The sequence below is a fragment of the Equus asinus genome, chromosome 4 (assembly GCF_041296235.1).
Source record: "Equus asinus isolate D_3611 breed Donkey chromosome 4, EquAss-T2T_v2, whole genome shotgun sequence".
NCBI classification, from domain to species: domain Eukaryota; kingdom Metazoa; phylum Chordata; class Mammalia; order Perissodactyla; family Equidae; genus Equus; species Equus asinus.
Genome location: NC_091793.1, coordinates 51,802,571 through 51,824,307, shown reverse-complemented (window position 1 = coordinate 51,824,307; position 21,737 = coordinate 51,802,571). Strand labels below are relative to the sequence as shown.

The window sequence follows — 21,737 nt, the reverse complement described above, 5'->3', positions numbered from 1 at the left end:
ATTGAGTCACATGTAAATTCAAAAACATAACTGAACATCTTCCATTTACTAAGCACCTTTTTTCCTAAAGATGAAAGATTCACTATAGGAAAGATGAAGATAGAATGGCCAACCTAACATACACAATGCACAAAATGCTGTAGGTTAGATTCCTTAAGGACACCAAATAAATAGTATTCTTATTTCTTGCTTGTGTCCTGGACAAATTGAGAGGCAAGATAAAAGGCCAGCAGATAGAGAACCAAAATATCTGCTTTATTGCTAATAAAGGTTAAGAGGAAGAATATAATGAAAGAACCAAAATTGTTTTGCTCACTGGACCCAGAGATATAGACCGACTTAGCAACTGGGCAGCTTTGTATTGGGCCAGCCCCCTTACAAAGCAGCTTGCCACCATACAAATAAGGAAAAAATGTGATATCTGTGAGCATTCTCAGAAGGAAGAAAACAGAAATGGTTTACTCCTACAACACTCCAAATTAGTGTATACAAGTCTAAATTATAATTAATGAGATGCATTAACTAATATTGAGACCAAAATATCAATGAATTATGATAAAAAATAAATGAGAACCAAAAAGTTTTACTAAATTTTGTCTTAAAGATTTAATTTCACTCATTAATGATGTCATCGATTTCTGCTTGTAATTAATTCATCATTACAGTCTTTATTTCTTAATGACAACAGCTAAGTCTTTGGTTATAATTTTCCTACATTAGTTTAGTGGAAGCTATCCAATGGCAATCTATTAGATTTTCCCAGTTAAATTTGCATGATTGACTTTTAATGGATCTTTTAATAAACACTATGATAATCAAGAATATTGTGAAATCAAAATCACTCTCAATGACATTTTTGACTTTGTGTAGTAACAGTCCTCAGTCATTGATTCTGGTCCTCTGAGAAATAACTCAAAATGCATTATTAATATATTTCCCTACTGTTAGCTAGAAAAGTGACAAAGTGAACACAGACTAGGATAAACTTAATAAGATTCTTTTTAAAATAAGCTATTTAATTAGCTAATCTAATGTTTTCATTTCATTGTGATTCTCCAGTTCTATTATCTTTTTCATCAAAATATAGATCGAAGATGTTGGCTTTGATTTGGAATTGAAAAGTAATGGAAAAGTATTTATATTTATGAATATAAATTTATACTTATATATTTTTATTTATGAATTTCACATCTTAGGGTCATGTGTTCAGATCACCCACAAAGGCAAAACTTGAATTTAGTTCAGCCTAATTTGAAAATGTTGTTTCCTCTGGGATATAGATTCTTAAGATCTTCATATTCAGTGGGTGGCAATTTCTCTTTGCTCTGTGGAAACACACATCTAGACTCATTGCATTAGTGAAAGCGGGAGAACCTCAATAATTTAAACTTGTTTGTGTCTTAAGAGAAAGCTGCTAAGCTGCATGCTGAGATTCTCTTAGGACATATTTTAAAGAAATTTCTGCAGGTGGTTGAAAGTTGTCCTTTATGCAGCTGTGGTAATGGAATGAAAATTGCTTACTCTGGGAACAAAGACTATACCATCTTTAAATTATCCGTGCACTACTTAAATAGTTTATGTTGCCATAGGGGTAGGAAGGCTCACAGTTATGTTTCCGTACTACCATCATCATTGCCTGTAAACCCTGGGTATTCAATCCAAGCAAAACAAATGTACCATATTTTTTATTTTAAATTTTCATTACATTTGTATTGCTTGTGTACCATATTGTCACTAAAGAAAAAACAGAATGTACATTTAAGACAAGAAGGAATTTAGGAATATTTTTTTCAATAATCTAGCACTTTATAAACATTAATATTTTAGTTAATAAACATTCACTATTCAGATATATTTCCATGAGTATATGTATTTTCTGTGCTTTATTTTCCCCTAAACATTCATGTATTCATTCACCAATATATTAAGAATCTTTAGTATGTATTGATCTTCTATTTTATGATTGAATACAAATATAGAAAATTAGAATAAATGGAATAAAAATATAATAAATTGGAATTACTATAAATTTTTGCTATCAGACACTGGTACTACTTTAAGATACAGCTGGTAATACTTTAAGATATAGCTATATATGTTATTTTCCAAATTTGTATATTAAGAGCATATTCTATGTCAACAAATGTAGAGAGACATCAGTAGCACAGAAATCAAAAGCATTGTCTCTAGAGTTAGATTGTACAGGTTTCTGATCTAAGGCTGCCACTTAGTTGTGGAACACAGGATAAATCGCATAACTCTATTGAATCTCATCTCTATATTGGGCAATAATAGCACTACTACCTCATATGGCTGTTGTAAAGCAACTAGTACATAGTATTTTACATAAAATAATATAATATACAATCTTATAACTGTATTTTATAATCTTACTATATTATTTGCCAAGTGAGTAAGTATACCAGAAACTATTTAACTAACACTTGTTTGATAGGCTTTATAGCATTTCCAATTTTTTAAGAATATATTGCATGAAATGGGAAGTTAAGTCAAATTATTCATTTGAAAGAATTTTAGGAAATACATTTGTCTATTTAAAATTTTTTTAATTACATTTATTATGAGTATAAAGAAAACTATGAACAGGCACAAAAAGTGATATCAACAGTTGCCATTACTTACACTTGCACAGAAGAATGAAAGGACTTGTCCCATTTTTGGTGTTTTATTGTTTGCAGTAGTCTCATGATTCTTTTATTTCTGTGGTATCAGCTGTAACATCTCCTCTTTAATTATTGATTTTATTTATTAGAGTCCTTTCTCATTTATTCTTGGTAAGTCTAGCTAAAAGCTTTGTCTTTTCAAAAAACTTTTTTCTACTGTCTTTTTAGTCTCTATTTCATTTTTTTCCACTCTGATCTTCATGTTCTTCCTTCTGCTAACTTTGGACTTAGTTTGTTTCTCTTTTTCTAGTTTCTTGAGGTGTAAAGTTAGGTTATTTGAGATCTTTCTTGTTTCTTAAGGTAGTCATTTATTGCTATGAACATCCCTCAGAACTGTGTTTACTGCACCTTACAAGTTTTGGTATGTTGCATTTTCATTTTTATTAGTCTCAAGGTACTTTTTGATTATTCTTTTGATTTCTTCATTGACCCATTTGTTGTTCAGTAGCATGTTGCTTAATCTCCACAAATTCTGGAATTTTTCAGTTTGCTTCTTGTAATTTATATCTAGTTTCATACTCCTGTGGCTGGAAAAGATAATTGATATGATTTTAGTATTCTTATATGTTATAAACTAACATTTCATTTAACTTCTTGCTTATTTTTAATTCCAGATAATTTTAGAAAATTACCATTTCTACATTGTGAATTTTTTCTGAATTACCTCTTAAATGAATTGTCAAACTTAATATGACATCTCTTCAGTACAAGCATTAACATACATTTTGAAAGACTGTAGAAAAGCAAAGTATTGGCATGCTTTAAAAATGAACTTGTGGTTACACAGGGAAATTGGCATATGTCTTGTTCCACCTTTTTCTTATTCTCACCAAATACAAAATACCCCATTTGTATAATCCTATAAAGCTGGAACTTTTAAATCCAGAGAATTTGTTATTGTTTGAGTTAAAAATAACTTTAAAACACAGAGGCAAACAATCTAAACTCTGACTTGGATTTAGCCACAACTTAGCTGTAGCCAAAGCTTGCACAGGTGCTAGACAGTACAATTTTGGAAGCACATAGAGAATTTAGAGGACTCAGGATGTTTAAGGGATTGTAGCGGGAGGTTAAAGGAACAGAATTATAATGTGAAAAAAAAAAGCCATAAACAAAGATCTTGTAGTTCTTCCTTAGACGTCATTTCCCTAATGTTGTGGAGACTGAGGGAATACATGCATATTTCAATGAGTAGGGGCATCTGTACTGTGCTTTCCTGAAAACATCTCACATTTAACTAAGGCATCAGAGAAGTTAGATTCAGTATGAAATTTTTCAGTAAATTTTATATATGGATGCTAGACTGCAAATAGCTTCCTTAAAGAAGAAACTTCATTCCAGCACCCCATCAACATTCAATTAGAATACATATTCCAAGAGTCTCTAACTATTCCCTTGATTCCTTTTAACCATACTACATACAGGTATCAAAATTGATATTCTTAACACAGAAAACATACAATATTATTCTCTTGTTTCACTCTTACCTTCTGGGCACATGGGATCATTTCTTTTTGTTATTGATTTTTTTTCTTGTAGTAAAACATATATAACATATAAGATTCATCATCTTAACCATTTTAAAGTGTACAATTCAGTGGCATTTAGTGCCTTCACAATGGTGTCCAATCATCCCCACTGTTTAGTTCCAGGACATTTTCATCACCCCCAAAAGGAATCCCTCTGCCCTTTAAACAGTGGTTCTCCCTTCATCCCTATCCTCAGCCCCTGGCAACCACTAAGGTGCTTTTGTCTCTATGGATTTAACTATTCTGGATATTTCAGATAAATGAAATCATACAACCTGTGGCCTTCTGTTTTTGGTTTCTTTCACTTAGCATAATGTTTTCAAGGTTTATCAATGTGGCAGCATATATCTGTACTTCAATACTTTTTATGGATGAATGGTATTCCATTGGATGTTGATACTACATTTTGTTTATCCATTCATCAGCTGATGGACATTTGGGTTGTATCCATGTTTTGGTTATTGTGAATAGTGCTGCTATGAATATCTGTGTACAAGTTTTTGTTTGAATATCTGTGTTTAATTCTTTTGAGCATATATCTATATGTGGAATTGCTGGATCATATAGTAATCCTATGTTTTACTTACTGAGGATCTGCCAAACTATTTTCCACAGCAGCTGCACCATTTGACATTCCTATCAGCAACGTATAAAGGTCAAAATTTCTCCACATCCTTGTCAACACTTACTTTCATTTTTAAAATTATTATAGCCATCCTAATGGGTGTGAAGTGGTATATCTGTAGTTTGATTAATTAAAATCCCTACTGACCAATGATACTGAGCACTTTTCATGTGCTTTTTGGCAATTTGTATATCTTTGGAAAAATGTCTATTGATTTCTTTTGCCCATATTTTATTTAGGTTGTCTTTTGGTTGGTGAGTTGTAAATGCTCTTTACGTATTTTCGATACTGAACACCCTGATCAGATATATGATTTGCAAATATTTTCTACCAATCTGTAAGTTGTATTTGACATTCTTGATAGTGTCCTTTGCATAAAAGCTTTAAATTTTGATGAAGTCTGATTTACCTGTTATCTTTTGTTGCTTGTGCTTTTGGTGTCATAGCTAAGAATCCAAAGTTATGAAGACTTACCTGTTTTCTTCTAAATGTTTTGTAGTTTTGATTCTTATCTTTAGGCCTTTGATCCATTTTGAGTTAATTTTTTTATATGGTGTGAGGTAAGGGTACAACTTTATTCTTTTGTATATGGCTATACAGTTGTTCCACCACCATTTATTGAAAGACTCTCTTTTACCCCATTGAATGGTCTTGGCATCCTAGTCAAAAATCAGTTGGCCATAGATGTTTGATTTATTTCTGTACTTTCAAGTCTATTTCATTGGTTTACATGTCTATCCATATGCCAGTGCCACACTGTTCTGATTACTGTAGCTTTGTAGTTACTTTTGCAATCAGGAAGTATGAGTCCTCTAATTTAATTTTGTTTTCTTTTTTAAATATTGTTTTGGCTATTCAGGGTCCCTTGTGTTTCCATATTAATTTTAGGATCAGGTTTCCATTTCTGAAAAATGATTGTTGAACTTTGATAGAGATTTCATTGATTTTGTAGATTGCTTTGGGGAGTATTGCCATTTTAACAAAATTAAGTCTTCCAATCCATGAACATAAGATTCCTTTCCATTTGCCTAAGTCTTTTCTAATTTCTTTCAGGAACTTTTTCAGTTTTCATTGCAGAAGTTTTGTACTTTTTCTGTTAAAATTATTCTTAAGCAGTTTGTTCTTTTTGATGCTAATGTAAATGGAATTGTTTTCTAAGTTTTTTTTCTGGGATTGTTCATTGATAGTGTATAGAAATACAAGGAATATTTGTGTGTTGATATTGTATCCTGCAACTTTTCCTGAATTTGTTTATTCCTGTAATAGTTGCATTGTGGATGTCTTAGGATTTTACATATATAAAATCTTATCTAAGAATAGGGATAGTTTTACTTTTTTTCATTCCAATTTGGGTGCTTTTTATTTGTATTTTCTTGTTGAATGTTAATATCATGAAATGGTGTTAGATTTTGTGAAATGATTTTTCTACATCAGTTGAGATGAACTTTTTTTTTTAGTTCCTACCTTAATGTGGCATATTATATTGATTTCTGTATGCTAAACCACTCTTGCATTCCTAGGATAAATCCCATTTGGTCATGGTGTACAAGCCTTTAGGTTACTACATTCAGTTTCCTAGTATGTTGTCTAGCATTTTTCCATCTATGTTTATAAGGGATATTAGTCAGTAGTTTTCTTGTGATATCTCTGGCTTTTCATTAGGCTAGGCTCATAGAATGTGTGAAGAAAATATTTCCTCCTATTCTAATTTTTAGAGTTTGAGAATAATTTGAGTTAATTTTTCTGTAAAAGTTTGGTAAAATTAACCAGTAAAGTGATCTACTCTGGCATTTTTCTTTGGTGAGAGGTTTTGTTAGGTGTATTTCACGTGGTCTTAATTTGTAATTTTCTGAACACTAATGGTTTGAGCACATTTTCATGTACTTAAGCCATTCATAAATTTTCTTACGTGAGGTATCTGTTGAAATCTGTCCGCCAGGTCCATTATGTTAATCTTTCTATTAATGATTAGCTATTTCTGTGTTTCATATTCTTTCCCTCCCTCAAGCTGATGAAGATACTCTCCTATACTTTATTCTAGAAGATTTATTGTTTTTCCTTTCATATTTAGGTTACGATGTATTTCCAACTATCCAGATATCCAAAATTAATTATACTTACCCAAGTGATTTAGCATCATTTGTTTCAAATAATTCTTTCCCTCATTGAATTAAAGATGCATCTTTGTTACAAATCAGGTGACTATATATATAAGGGAGTGTTTCTGGACTCCACATTCAGTTGCATTGAACTATTTATCTATTCTTGTACCAGTAATACAGTTATGAATATGAAGCTTTAAAATAATTTTCATATCTAGTAGTTTAAGACTTTCAACTCTGTTAAACTTTTTGTGAGAATTTCACAGAAACTATAAGACCTTTATAGCACCATATATAATTTTTATCAAGTGTCAATTTATATTGAAATTACTATTGAATTAAATCAATAAATCAATATGGGAGAAATTGACATCTTAATATTTATACCTCCAATACAAGAATATGGTATTTTTTCCATTTATTTAGGTTTCTTTAAGTTTTTCTCAGTAATGTTTATAATATTTTATATGGAGATCATAACCCATTTTTTTAGATTTATTTCTAGGTATTTAGCATGCCTTGATGTTACTGTAAACGGCATCATATTAAATATCATTTCTAATTATTTGTTTCTAATATATAAATTAATTGTTTTTGTATATTGACCATTGATCTAGAAAACTTGGTAAATTCATGTATTCTAAAGACTTTTGCACATTTAGATTTTCTGCATATAGAAATATATAATTTTTAAATAATGACATATTGATTCATTTCATATATATTTTTTACATATTCCGGTGTCAATGTGATTAGAGGAGAATTCTGTTCTCCAGAATCTTCTTCTGCGTATAATACCAAAATAGAGTTGGCCCAGAAGTACTTGTATGAGGTATGGCAGACAGAAGTGAAACTGTAGCTATTATTCACTGAAGGGCCTCATGCTCAGATGTGGTATCAGACAGGAACTGGTAGATGTGTAACAGAAAAGACCTGACAGTTTCTAGCTTGTCCCTTGCATCTCTCTATTCCATGTCCAGTTCTTCCTCCCAATAACACTCACAGACCCATAAGCAGACCCTTGGCTGCAGACCTACTGAAATAATAAGTACACAGGCAACAACTTTCCATAAATCTCTCCATAGCCTTCATGTGTTAAATCCCTATTAAGCCTTAAGCTTGTACTTATAAAGAATAAATAACTTAAACCTACAACAACTTTGCAAAACACAAAAAATATTGTGAGCCATTCAGAAGGAAGATATTTTTAATGAAAGAAGGACATGAAACGAGTTTATACCTAATGAAAATTTGCCTGGAAAATACCAGAATTGAAGCTTAAGGCAGTACATAAAGAAATACTTGTTTAAGATAATTATTTAAAGAAAAAACCACTAAAATTAAATAATTTACTTTATGTTTAAAAGTTAAATGTCTGTCAGCTTCTGGGGATATTAACAATATAGATTGCTTAATCACTTTTATTTTAGCACTCTTCAATATGTGGTTTGCAAACAGATAAAATACTACAAAAATTTAAAGTACTATGCCAAACAAAGTTCCTATGCATTGTTTGAGATTAAATATATCTATTTTAATTAAGATTAAATAAAAATGCCACTTAAATATTTTAATGTTTTGAAAAATCTTTAGTTTAAAGGAAAGTATAAACACATAGATTGTTCAGCTGAGAAACCCATACTTAGGCAGGGAAATGGAGACATTTTGAAGAAAATAAAGGAATAATAAGCAATAATCATTGAATAGATTGTATGAAGTTCTTAATTCTTTCAGCATTAATATTTATATTAGACATGCCAAAACATTCAGCCTCATTTTGATAAAAGACCTAAGGAAGCTATATCTTGCAGACACGTTATTTAAACAAAGTCAAATCATAGAAATCTTAATTGCATACACTTTAATTTTTACTACAGTCACTCTCTTACAAACAAATATCTAACCTATAGCCTCAGAAATAGGCAGCACAGCAAAGTTAATTTCCCAAACTTTAGGTTAGTTCCAGTTTTATGGCTCTTTGCTACCTGTTTTCTGAATTTCCTTTCAAAGTAGTCCATTTCTTTCTCATTTACTTTCTCCTAACCAATTCCAAAGTCCTCTGATCTGTTAGACATGCACAGAGTAGGCTCTCCATCTGCTCATGTCAACACCAGAAATGTTAAATTCTTGTTCTTTAACCTAACACCACCACCATTCTTTAATCTCTTGGGAAAAACTTTTTTGATCATTGAATTAAAATAGCTACCTTTGCCTAGTTGCTTCAAGTTTCATTCATGCTTATTGGCCTACCCTGAACCTAGTTCTGGGTACTCTGTTCTAGATTTGCCTGGCATCCGTGTGTGCTCTGATGCTACCAAGGCAGGCAACACAGAGGGAGAATGGGTAAAGCAGCAGACATAGCATCAGTAGAATCAGTTATACTCCCTATTACCCTAATTGCTCTGTAATGTTTAGCAAGCCTTTTAAACAATCCAACCCTCAATTTCATCCTCTGTTAAGTGGGAACAATGGAAGTGACATCAGAGGGCTGTGAGATTAAAATGATATGGGTAAAGATACTCTATAAAACACAAAGAATTGTCACTATAAAATATGCTGATTTTGAAAATATCTTTGTAATATTCTGAGATACAGCACTGATGTTTTCTCCTTTAGAAACACAGATCTTCCTCATCTTACGGTGGGGTTATGTCTTCATAAATCCATCATAAATTGAAAATATCATTTAATACACCTACCACAGTGAACATGATAGCTTAGCCTAGCCTCTCTTAAATGTGCTCAAAACACTTACGTTAGCCTACAGTTGGGCAAAATCATCTAACACAAAGCCTATTTTATAATAGAGTGCTGAATATCTCATGGAATTTATTGAATACTGTACTGAAAGGGAAAAACAGAATGGTTGTCTGGGTGCAGAATGGTTTTAAGTGTATCAGTTGTTTACCCTCGTAATTGTGGGGCTGCCTGGGAGTGTGGCTCACTGTCACTGATCAACATCATGAGAGAGGATTGTACTGCATATCACTAGCCTGGGAAAGATCAAAATTCGAAGTACAGTTTCTACCAAATACATTTAATGTTTGCATCTTTATAAAGTCAAAAAATCAAACCATTGTAAGTCAGGGGCCGTCTGTAGTCTTAAAAATGTTAGTTAGGAATACTCAATATGAGATTATTACTACTAAACTGTGTGTGTATAATAGATTATGTAGGTTTTTGTGAATTCTTTAGAGGAGAGTTTGACAATTTTCTATTAAAATATACATGTTTAAGTTCCAGACAATTGCCTTACAAATAAACTTTATATTTTTACTGTATTAATTTTATTTATTTAGCACTAGTAAAAATATCTCTTCATGGTATTCTTTATATGAAATTAAATCTAAGGAACTTTTAAAGCAAGGTTAAAGTTGTTGAGATAGTATTCTTGCTTATTCCCTTGTTAAAAATTTTATGCTAGAACAGTAGTACAAATGGCAAGAGCTTTTCTTTCTTTTCTCTCCATGAATTAAACCACAAATAAACAATAACAATACTCAAATTGTTATCTCTAACCTCGCCCTAATTCCCAGACCCGAGTATTACTGACCTAGGTGGCACCCCCATATTACCTTTCTGTAAGCAACTTAAACTCTAAAATCCCACACTGAATTCACATTCTTTTCAAAATATACTTTTTCTTTACTTGCTCTCTTAGTCAATGACTCTAATAATTATTCAACTAACCAATGCAGAAATCTGATGTCTTGCCTAGATTTCTCCCACTTCATCACCTCTTCATTCAGGCCCACATACTTGCCTAAGCCAGGAGTCAGCAAACTTTTCTTTGTAAAAGACAAGATAGCAAGTATCTTTGGCTTTGTAGGTCAGACAAGTTCAATGAATACCCACTGCTTATCTCTGCTGTGGTAGTGCAAAAGCAGCCATGGACAGCAGATAAACAAATGAGTGTGGTTGGTTTCCAATAAAACTTTGTTTACAGGGCCTGGCCCAGTGGCCAAGTGGTTAAGTTTGCCTGCTCCACTTCGGCCACCCAGGGTTTCACTGGATCAGATCCTGGGCACAGACATGGCACCGCTTGTCAGGCTATGCTGAGGCAGCATCCCACATTCCACAACTAGAAGGAAACACAACTAAAATATACAACTATCTACCGGGGGGCTTTAGGGAGAGAAAGCAGGGGGAAAAAAAGATTGGCAACAGCTGTTAGCTCAGGTGCCAATCTTAAAAACAATTTTAAAAAACCTTTATTTACAAAAACAGGCTGTCAGACCTTGGGTTATAGATAAAGATAAACCTTAAAATGAACAAACTGATCTAGCAAAAATTAATCTGCATGCCAAAATAAAATCCAACACACTGTAAAGAAGGATAACAATATTCGGATTCTTGATAATGTAATATTCACAATGTCCTGTATCCAATAAAAAAATACTAGATAGGAGAAGAAGCAGGAAAATTTGACACATAATCCAGAAGGAAGTCAATCCATAGAAAAAACCCAGAAATAATAGATGATAGAATTGACAAAAAGGATTTCAAAAGAGCTATTAGAAATTCAAATGTTTAAAAGCAAAGATAAACATAAAGGAAAAACAAAAGATACAACACAAATGACCATTCTGAAGCTGAAAGTACAACATTCGAAATGAAAATTGATAGGCTAAATAACAGAAGAAATACTGAGAAAAAAGAACAGTGTATATAAAGACAGCAATAAAACTATCAATACAGATGCAAGCAGAGTAAAAGGCAGGGGAAAATCCTGAGTTTGGGATACTGTGGCACAGTAGTAAGAGGTCTAACATATGTAAAAGTGGAATCCTAGAAAAAAAGAAGGCTGATTAGAATGAGCAGAAGAAATATTTTAAAAATTGATGATCAAAATACTTCCTAATTTAATCAAAACTCTAAATCCACAGATTAAAGAAGCTCAATGATCCCAAGTGAGATAAACACAGAGAAAACTGCACCCAAACAAATCACATTGAAATTGGTAAAAACAAATGAGAAATAGAAGTCCTAAAAGCAGTCAGAGAAAATGAACACGTTTTATGCAGGCTAAGAAAGAAAAGAAATATTACTTACTTTTCAAAACCAATGCAAACTAGAAGATAATGGAATGAAGTTTCTGATACCCTGGCAAAAACATACATATTATCAATCTAGAATTCTATGTTCAGTGAAAATACCCCTCAAAAATTAAGATGAAATTAAAAACATTTTCAAACAAACTAAAGCTCAGATAATTTGTGAATAGCTGACTTGTACCACAACAAATGTTATAAGCTGTTTTTCAGGCTAAATGAAAACAAACCCAGATAAAAACACAGAAATGCGAGAAACAATGAAGAAGAACAACAATAAAAGTTTGTGGGTAAAAGTAAATGAATGTTGTACAAAACTAATGATAACAATGTAGATTTAAAATATTTGTATAATTAAAATGAATTGCTAAAATTATGCTGATGGTGGCATGGGAATCAATGGAGGTGTGTTTCCCAGAAAGTGGTAAACATGATAATGTGCTTTAGATTGGAGTAAGTAAAGGACGTACATTCTGTAAAGTAATCACTAAAAAAATAGTAAAAATAATGTGTTGAACCAACTAGATATCCACATGGGAAAAGAAATGAATCTCAACCCCTAACCTAACACCATACATGAAAATCAATTCCAGATGGATTACCTATTTAAATGTTAAAAGTAACGAGCAAAGCTTTTAGATGAAAACATAGGAAACTGTCTTCATAACTTTGGAAAAAGCAAAGATTTCTTATACGGACATAAAACAAGTTATCCATAAGGGAACAATGTGAAAAGCTATGCTACACAGAAAAAAGAATGCAGGCCCAATACATTTTATTTGATGCCACAGTAATCTTGATATGAAAACCAGCAGGTATAGCTCAGGAGGAAAATTATAGTCAAACCTTAGTCAACAATGTAAACGTCTTAACAGAATGTCATCAAACCAAGTCCAGCAATTTATTTTAAAAATAGTACATCATATTAGAGTTAATTTATATCAAAAGTGCAATGTTAATTCAATATTGAAATGCTTATAAATCACCACATTAACAAATTAAGAAAATATTGCCCTCTCAGTAGATGCAAAAAATCTAGACAAAATTCAACATCCATCCATGATTTAAAAATTGAAAAGCAAACCTAAAATAGAAGAGAACTTTCTTGCCCTAATAAAGGATTTTGTCAAAAACTCTACAGTAAGCAATATACTTATTGGTAATATATTAAAAGTGTTTTTCATAAAATGAAAATAATAGGATCTTTAAGTGGATGATCCACCCAATGCAATAATCAAGCAAAAGAAATGAAAATGATAGCTGTTGGAAAAATCAAAAATCATTATTCACAGATTATATCTTTGTCTCCAGAGAAAAACTAAATAATCTACAAATTATCATTAGTAACTGGATAGTTTATCAGGATTGCTACAAAAGTCAATTTCATTTTTATGAGGAAAGGTAAGTTTTAAAATGGTAGAATTTACCTCAACCATAAAAACTGATACTTAAATCAAATCTAGGAAAATAACGTACAATGCCTTTGATAGATTCAAAGTCATAATGATTTCAATTTCCCCCCAAATTAATAAAAAGTGTAAAAATGTCGTCAATTTTATTAACAGACTTTTATGCTGAAATTCTACAAAGGCATTCTAAATTATATATGAGCATGCTGAAGATGAAGAACAGTCAAGACACTTTGGAAGAAGAAGGAAAATGCAGTGGAGGAGGAAGCGTTGGGGATGTTCTTTTGGATATCAAAATCGATTATAAACTTACTTAATTAAGACAGTGTACTGTTGATGCAGGGATAGATAAAGAGGCCAGTGGGGTAAAATGGAGACTTCAGAAACAGAGACATGCACACATGAAAAAGTGACCTGGACAGAGCTAGCATTACAGGTTGATCAGGGAAAGACCAGGCCCTCAATAACTCTGTGAAGACAATTGTTCCTCAGTGTAGAAGAAATGGAACTGAATTCTATCTCAAAGCAGACACAAAAATCAATTTTAGATAGAATAAAGACTCAAACATAAAAGGTTAAATTTTATTAATTTTATAAATAAAGAGAATATAAAGTAAAAGAATGGTAGGATTGGAGTAGACTAAAATTAAGCATTTTTCTTCATGGAAAGAAAACAGAAAAAAATCAAGACATAAGCCACAAGCTGACAGAAGGTATCTGTAATACATATAGCCAACAAACTATTAATGTAAAGAATATATAAACTCCAATGAATCAAAAGACCAAAAATAAATAAAATATGGGGAAAAATTTCTGAAAAGGCATTTCGCAGAAAACAAAACACGAATGGCCAATAAACACATGATATTATAATCAAATTTCTCAGTATACAGGAAAATACAGAGAAAAAACTCAAAGATATATCGATATCCATGAAATTAAAAATTATTAAAATTTTATTGTTAAAATTTTTTGTGATTTCTTTTCTCATTCCAAAGAAATACACACTTCTATTCCTAATTTGGGGCCATTTTTTGAATAACATCTCTAATTATAAAACTTCAGATCTATAAAACCTGGATCCATTTCTTACCCTAGGTATATACTCAAGAGAAACTCATGCACATGCAGAACAGAAGGCAAGAATGAGAATGATCATAGCAGTACTGTATGTAATAGCAGATAATCAAAATCACTGCAGATATCTACAGACAGAAGAATGGGCAAAAGCAATGATATATACATGCATCTTAATATATGTTATAATGAATAACCTTCAGCTACATGGATAAATCTCAAAATCTACTCTTTTTTTTTTTTTTTTAAGATTGGCACCTGAGCTAACAACTGTTGCCGATCTTCTTTTTTTTTCCTTCTTCTCCCCAAAGCCCCCCAGTACATAGTTGTATACTCTAGTTGTGAGTGTCTCTGGTTGTGCTATGTGGGACGCCGCCTCAGCATTGCCTGATGAGTAGTGTCAGGTCTGCACCCAGGATCCGAGCTGGCGAAACCTGGGTCGCTGAAGTGGAGCACGCGAACTTAACCACTTGGCCATGGGGCCGGCCCTCTCAAAATCTACTCTAAAACTAAAAAAATGAGTTTGAGAAATATATATTACAGCAAGATTCTACTTATAAAAACTTCAGTAATAGGGAAAACTGAAAATATTTTTTAGAGATACATATATATGTGGTAAAACTATAAAAAAGAGCAAGATAAGGGTAAACACAAAATACAGGGTAGGGGTTACCTTGGTGATACAGGTAGGAAGGAGTATCACCTGGCGGAGAGCACATGGGTGATGGCAAAGGATATTTTTAATAACTTTTGAAGCTGGATTGTAGTATATTGGTGGCTTTATTAATAACATTTAAAACATTCATACTATTTCATAATGACAATTCCTAAGGGTTAAAACCAACAGTTAAAACTCAGTAACCTCATTAAGGAGAGTGGCTGGCATAATATCTCTGTTCTGGCTTCATGCATTTCCCTTGGTGATGATGAGAAAATTATATTAATAAATGTTATTTAAGCTATTCCTACATAAATATTTCAAGTTACTCTGAATTTCTGGAGCCTGCTACAGTAAGACTGGAGTCCTTGAAATAGTCACAGTTATTTTGAACACAAATTTCTGCTAAGATTGTCAAGTCTTGGGGATTGAGATGTGAAAGGTGAAACACTTACCTGATGTGTGAGATTGGAGAAGTTACTTAACGTTTCTGTGTGTCAGTTTTCTCAAAAATGTTTGTTATTATTTATATCCCATTGACTTCCTGAGACCCAAATCTATTCCTCCATCCCTGCTTAAGATAGGAAACATGGGGACACGCATAAAGGATAACCATGGTCCAGGAGATGTCATTATCATTGCATCCACAATAAGCTGCAACTCCCTGGAATGGAGCATGCTCACAGACCAAGAGGCCAATCACTCAGGCCCCTATTACCTCTGTCAGGAGTCTGGAAGATCCAAAAGGGATGCATATCCAGATCCATTAGAGACTTACGCTGAGGGCTAGAATAGAGAACCTGGTATCCTTCTTATCTTTCTTTTTGGTTCAATGTCCAATAAATGAACTTTCCTTCAAGAGCCTACCAATTTCTGATGCTTAATTTAGTACTAGGTGAATTAGGGACACGTGGACCAGGATGCACATAAATTATTAAAGCAAACCCATATAATCCATTCTGCAAAAAGCCTTCTAGGAGCGTCCTAGAATGAATCAGACCCATTCGTGTCTTCCCCGCCCTCTATCAGAACACTAAGGACCATTTCAGAATCAAATCTTGAGTGTCTGCCACACTTCTCTCCCACATGATATTATTAAACCATTTTACCCGTTGAAAACGCTGAGTATTCCTTCTACCCTGCCCCACCCTACCTTAACTATCTCCATGGCTTTGGTAAGTGAATTAATCTCTCTGGACACACTTTTTCCACATAAATTGAATGAAGCAGTTGAACTATGATTCTCTATGCGTTCAGTTATTAGAAATCTTCCCTCTGATTTTAAAGGGAATTAGTATAAAATTCAATGTTGCTCTTGCTTTATTAGCAAACTTGTTTTCACCACAGTATATTTGTTGTATGAGAGAGTATTTGAAAAATATATCCTTTGTTTTATTCCTAAAACCTTTGGCTCACATTAGCTCAAACTATGTTGATTTTGCCCTTGAGATAGATTCACCTAAATAATATTTTCCTTGCTAACCTCAAAAGCCTGACACAGTATATTACTTTTTGAGTCACTGTCCTCCTTTTCATTTCCAATATTTTCTTAGCCATAATGTTAAGAAAAGGCTTTTTGTAAAGCCATATTTACTACTGCTAGCTCTTTATTTTCTTTTCTTTGGAAATTGTAAAGTATTGTAGTTCAATTATGGGGCCTTTACTCTCTGTCCCAAAGACGTGACTCCCATCTGTATTCATTTTCTTTTTTCAGTCCGTCAATTCTAGATTCTCTTTATTTAACACTGTGGGGTGTCCAGTTTAAAAGTCCATGTGGTTAATTTCTCTTTATGTAATTCTGATACACAGAACCCTAACGTTTTTCCCTCAACAGTTGGCTATAAAATCATTAGTAGTACTGCCAGGCCAAAAAGTGTGAGAGAAAGGAATGGAAGGGAAACCAAAATGAATGGCTCCACTATCTTTAAAATAAGTAAATGGCTACACTTGTTTGCTAGAAAACAAAAACATCATGTTCATGATTTTTTTAGCACTGGAATTAGATTTTTCTTAACTTTAACGAGTAATATAAATTAAATTTTAATGAAAAAACAATACTTAAGTTCACATTCTCTAAAAACAAAATTATTCATCTACTAGAAGATTATAGTCTAAGACCAACACATGCAAGATAGATGACTATTGACATTTTATATATAAAGAAGTTCTTATAACATGGATTAATGCTCTTCTAACTTCAATGCTCATAGGTGAAAATTATAAGCCTCACTATTAGCGTAAATGGATTGGATGATGGAAAGAAATCCAATCTCTTAGAAATCTGAAAAAAAAATAGTAGCAATAGCAGCAGGAATGATAATGATAAAATAATAATAATGGTTAATATCATTAAGTCCTTGCTATGTGCTGGGAACTTGTACTTTATATGCACTACTTTACTAAATGCTCACAACAAAACCTAAGGATATATGTTGTGTCTTTATGTACATATTACAGATGAGAAAACCAGTGCTTGGAGGGGTTTTGTACGTTCTTCAAGATCACATAGACAGTTAGTGGTGAAGGTGGAATTCTATCCAAGTTCTTACTCCAGAAAACAAACAATCAATCCTCTGTCTGTCCTGGAAAGGAAAAAAAAAAAGCTGTATCTTGAAAGGCAATGGCAGAAAATGTATAGATGTAAAATAAAACAAGTAAGATGTGAATCTATACAAACAACAGGCAAAATCTAGAAAAGTTGGTAATTTTTTTATTCTTTCACACTCTGGGTCATGACACTTAAGAACAGGAGGATTAAAGATATGAAATATATGTGGTTAGTAAAGATATAAAGTTTAATGATATATGAGAATCTTGATTAAATAGGACTCTAGAACTACTGATCAACTAGGATATACAAGCTTTTCCACCAACATGGAGAATTTTCTTAGAACCTCTCATGCATTCTTTCTGTGGTCTACAGAAAACCTTGGCTAAGTTTGCACTTAATGAATTTCTAGTGTCTAAAGTCTCTAATTCCCACTCTTGCCATAAGACATACTTTTGTCCTCAGTGCCTCAATCTAATTTAGTTTCTATTCTAATCCTGTAGCCTAAAATAGATGGCAAAGGGAACATTAAAGTAGTAAATAGAGGAGTCCATTGAAAAAGGCATAAAGGAAATGATAACAATGAGATCTCCATCACAGCAAAAATGTGAAGAAAAAATGAACAAAAGTGGGTTTTTTTTTAAAGAATGAAGAAGCAAAACATTAAACAAAATAGATGAACATGGTTCTGAAAATAGCAAATAATTTTTTTAAAATACCATGCAACCAGGAGATGACTTACATCTCAGTAGCATAAGACATAGAGATTATAGATTGAAGAGTACCTGAGAAATGGGATAAAGAGAGAGAAAGGACAATTGACCTGATCTTTCTTTTAATGGAGATGAGTCTGCTGTAAAGGGGAAAGATAAGATACACACTCTCTGCAACAGAATAGTATGATATGTCAACCCAGTGGGACCAGGGAGGGGTCTTCAGGCCATTCCCAGAGCTTGGGGAGAACGTAAAAATAGGAGAGAAAATAAAAATCTTAGTCCTGCAAAAACTAGAGTATATCTACATCCAGTATATAATTACTGTCTTAATGTTCAGGAACAGAAATGCTATTAATTCTAAATTTAATCACAACATATGTGTAAAACCCATTTCTTAGGTTATCCAGCAGTCTTCCTCAAGGAACTTTGGAATACAAACACCTTGCACCATTAATGTTGTCTAGGATTCTGACCACTGAGAGAGAGTGATTGTTGGGTAGGATGTGAAGTAGACAGAAGGAGAAATTGGCTAAAATATTAATGGAACAGAGATAACTAATCTGGATTCATAGTCTACTTATTTCTTGTAAAATAAGTTTACTTGTATCTAGATGCAGCTACTGGATGCAGCTATTTAAAACGTGCAGTTTTAATTATTGGAATGCTAGGAGTATTTTTAGAATAAAGATCTCCATTAGGTAGATATTATAATAATCTTCTCATACAAAGACATTTATTGGAAAATAATATTAGATAACTGATTCTTTTTTTCTCCTCCTCCCTCCTCTCTTCTCCTCTTTTTTCCCATCAAATACTTAAAATCGATTTTAAATTGACATCTATTATCTCCTCTCTCCCTCTACGAAACTATTCTAAAATAAGATTGGAGGAATATTTTGGAAAGTGAAAGATACATATTTACATAAAATTACAATTTTGGAGAATACACAAGTATTTGTCAGTAAAAGGATTAGTTTATATCAAGGTTTTCTTCTTTCCTTCTATACTACTTAAATAAGAATCTTAATCTTAAACATTACATAAATAGGAGAGATTTAATTAAAACTTGAAGAAATGTGTTACTGTTAATTGAATTCTTGCTACAGTTACCTTTGCAAGCCAATGTTAATGAAACTCCAGTTCAAAGTGGATGGGTTTGGGGAATTGAGATATTTATTTCCTTACTTGAGATGTCATGATAATCTTCATAGTAAAATAAAGAGCTCAATTAGGAGAGTTCTCATTTGTAGCTATTGACCAAGTTTACACAAATAGCTAGGATTTCTAAACAAAACAAATCAGAAGTTCAAAGGCCATTAAACAAGGTCAGTGAGTGAGAAAGGAAATACTTCTTTGCATTTTGAAAGCCTTTCACCTGTGGAGCAGAGAATGGACTCGCTCCCAACCCGGAGCCGGGTTCCGCTCCGCCCCTCGCCTAGCTCGCAGTCCCTTCCCCCACCCGCTGAGCCTCCCAGTTTAGTAGCCCTCGTTATTACCAAGCTATAAATTGCTCTAGAGCTTAGAGACAATCAGGTCAGCGCCGCTCTCACAAGGGAAAAGCTTCTTACTTCCTAGCAGAATCGTTCAGGGGAAAGAGAGGAAGGAGGGAGGGGACCCACGCTTTAGTCGTCACTGCGCTGGCAAGGGGTGGAGAGAGATGGGGGAGGGGGCCGGCAAGAACTGCATCCCCAACAATGTCGCGCTTGACCCAAGTCTACAAACTTATTGGTCGCTGCGGTGGAAACTCCCAGCGCGCTCTCCACCGCCTGGAGCCGGCCGCGGGGTGGAGTCGCGCTCCCCGGCCCCACCTACGGGACGGAGCTTCCCCTGCATCCCTGTCCGCCGCACCCTTCACGAGAAGTCTCCAGGCATCTAGCAAGGCTCGGATCATTCTAGCCCCGCTTCCACCCCAGAGCTCGACAGAATAATATGATTAGCCTCCGACAGTCCACAGGGCCGCCTCCCCGTGGCTCAGTTGGAGGACACTCCCCGCCCTGCTCTGCTTTCACAACTCTGTCGGGTCAAACGGCCAAAGACAAACTTCTGCCTCTCCCCCGCTTCCATCTTTTCAAAAACCCACAGTCTGTGACCCACACACCTCGGAACTCCTAAGTCGCTGTTGCAGTCTGGGCATGCTCAGTATCAGGACAGGTTTTGATTGAAAGTAAAAAAAAAAAAAAAAAAAAAAAGCTTTGTATTATGCTGGCTCCTTCTCCTGTGCATATGGCTTGCAGAACAGGTTGCGGGGCATTCCTGCGCCCACCCAGAGGGTTTACTGGATGCCCTTGATTGTGTCTCCTTGGGATCTGTTCCCCTCTTTAGTTCACCGCCCTCCCCCAACCCTCCTCAACCCCCCTCCTCAAGTCCCTGTCCGCTGTGGGGATGGAGAGACACTAACAGAACTGGGATGGGCGCTGTTGGCTGAGCGGATCCACCTATTATTAGTGAGCCCGGATTGGCTCCTTGGCGTAGCGTACCCGAGGTGGAACCAATCACGCAGCCGGGGCTGGGAGATGATGGGCGGCCGCCTCCTCACTGGAGGGATTCCTGGAGAAGCTGCAGTGTGGGGATGCTCTAGATCGAGTACTGCCCCCACTGTCTTTCCACCTTCTTCTTCTGCAGCGGTGGCAGCAGCAGCACTTAGCAGCGGCAACTTGAGGCTGCACCCTGGGCAAGCCCTTCAGGGTGGTGCTCAGCTGAGATAGGGGCTCAGCGCCCCAAGGGGTGTGTGTAGGGTGGGGGCGGCCAGCTGGGACCAGCTGGTGGCCCTGGAAAACCTCCCACACACTGACACCCACACACCCCTTTTGTGTTGCAGGCTGCCCCTCCAAGAGCAGAGGCAGCGAGAGGACGTGTGCCTCGCGCGGGTCCGCGTGGGGAGAGCAGTGGGAACGGAGACCTGCACCACCTCCCGGTCCTCCCTCCAGGTAAGGCAGCAGGACTGGCTGCACCGCCACCGCGGTGGTGCCTGTTTGCTTGAATCCGTCCGCAAGATTTTGTTCTCAGTACACTTGGGTTTTGGTAGTGCGAGACTGAGACCTGGGGAGGGAGCTCCGGTTGGCCTATTGTGAGAAATATAATGAGACCACATGTGCATCTCCTGGAAAAGCACTTTGCACAGCGTCCGCCTGTAATTTAGAGCCTGGAGTTGATGTTGGGCATTCCCCATCTTCTTGCTCTCTCCTTCCTTCTCTCATTCTCTCTCCTCTGTCCCCCACCCCATTCTCAATCTCTCACCTCCCCCCACCCCTTTCTCTGTCTCTCTCTCTCTCTTTCTCTCTCTCTCTCTCTCTCTCTCTCTCTCTCTCTCTCGTCTTTGCCCTCCTCCCATCCTAAGC

The 21,737-nt window shown here is 34.8% G+C and overlaps 1 protein-coding gene and 1 long non-coding RNA gene across 12 annotated transcripts in view; one reads left to right on the top strand and one right to left on the bottom strand.

The window, feature by feature from the left end:
• LOC139045064 (uncharacterized) overlaps positions 1 to 21,737 on the bottom strand; it is a 150,338-nt gene that overhangs the window by 67,198 nt on the left and 61,403 nt on the right. For all 3 annotated transcript variants that reach the window (XR_011502695.1, XR_011502697.1, XR_011502696.1), the window contains exon 3: positions 2,644 to 3,211. This is a non-coding gene — a long non-coding RNA (uncharacterized lncRNA). The remainder of the gene's footprint in view (positions 1 to 2,643; positions 3,212 to 21,737) is intronic.
• Positions 20,870 to 21,737, top strand: part of SYT1 (synaptotagmin 1) — a 521,971-nt gene continuing 521,103 nt past the window's right edge. For 4 of the 9 annotated variants that reach the window (XM_070507268.1, XM_044747446.2, XM_070507267.1 and 1 more), the window contains exon 1: positions 20,873 to 21,326. The gene's annotated coding sequence lies outside the window, so the exon portion shown is untranslated. Of the gene's footprint in view, positions 21,327 to 21,737 lie in introns of all 9 variants that reach the window. The other 5 variants (XM_014841776.3, XM_014841759.3, XM_044747441.2 and 2 more) reach the window with 4 other exon arrangements.